Source organism: Bactrocera latifrons, unplaced genomic scaffold (genome assembly GCF_001853355.1).
Source record: "Bactrocera latifrons isolate USDA-ARS-PBARC rearing strain unplaced genomic scaffold, ASM185335v1 scaffold_98, whole genome shotgun sequence".
In the NCBI taxonomy this organism is placed as follows: Eukaryota; Metazoa; Arthropoda; class Insecta; order Diptera; family Tephritidae; genus Bactrocera; species Bactrocera latifrons.
In genome coordinates, this window is record NW_017537689.1 from 2,448 (window position 1) to 3,336 (window position 889).

The window sequence follows — 889 nt, forward strand, 5'->3', positions numbered from 1 at the left end:
GTAACATAAATAATTCCGGTAGCGGAGGCCGCAGATAGCAACTGCGTGCAGACAATGCGATCCGTTCTACAAACACATACGAAAATACAAATATGCTTAGATTGAATCACGCATATACATATCATACATATCATATGTCATACAGCAACATGAGTTTTGGCTAATTATTTACTATTGAGGTCCGTATTGAGACATATTTACACAAGTGCGTGTAAGTAAATAAGAAAAGATGAAGTTTAACGAATATTTTAATGCTTTCCTAAGCTAGATGATAATAAAAGAGTGATAATCTTATGCCGTTATGATTGCCAGATGAGATGAAATGCAAACATATCTACGCGTTATTATTTCAGCCAAATTTGAATGTCAAGAAGTCTATGAGTGTATGGCGGACATTTGTGTGCATGTATGTTGTTGCTGCCTTTTATCAGTTATGTGAACAAGTTTTTCGCACAAATTAGATGTTTAGTATTTATATTGTGTACATATGTGTGTATGAATGCAGTTATTTTGTATGTATGTACGCAAGCACACAGCGTGTGCCTGTGAATACCTGATAGCTGTGTAACAAAAGTTTATGTGGGGAAAGTAGCGCTGTCATATTGTCGCTCTGTTTATCATTTCGACTTTAAAATGCTGTGTCAGAAGATCGCCGCTTTCAGTTGATGTGCGAAGCGTGAGGCGACTTTAACGGAAAGCGGTGCTAGTTATTTGGCTAACAGCTAAACGGTTCTAGTAAGCAGTGTGTGCAAGTGAAAAAGTGCCAAATAATAATTTTTTGGTTAAAAATAATTTTTTTTTAATTGAAAAAAATAATTCAAAATTAACAAATTAAACTAATGGTTCAATTATTAATTAATATGAATTTTTTAAATTAATTAATTTAAAT

The 889-nt window shown here is 33.3% G+C and overlaps 1 protein-coding gene across 5 annotated transcripts in view; it reads left to right on the top strand.

Moving 5' to 3' along the window:
• Positions 1 to 675: 675 nt before the first annotated feature.
• The window catches only part of LOC108977952 (synaptic vesicle glycoprotein 2B), a 55,266-nt gene continuing 55,052 nt past the window's right edge, over positions 676 to 889 (top strand). The window contains exon 1 of one of the 5 annotated variants that reach the window (XM_018947949.1): positions 676 to 742. The gene's annotated coding sequence lies outside the window, so the exon portion shown is untranslated. Of the gene's footprint in view, positions 782 to 889 lie in introns of all 5 variants that reach the window. The other 4 variants (XM_018947948.1, XM_018947950.1, XM_018947952.1 and 1 more) reach the window with 4 other exon arrangements.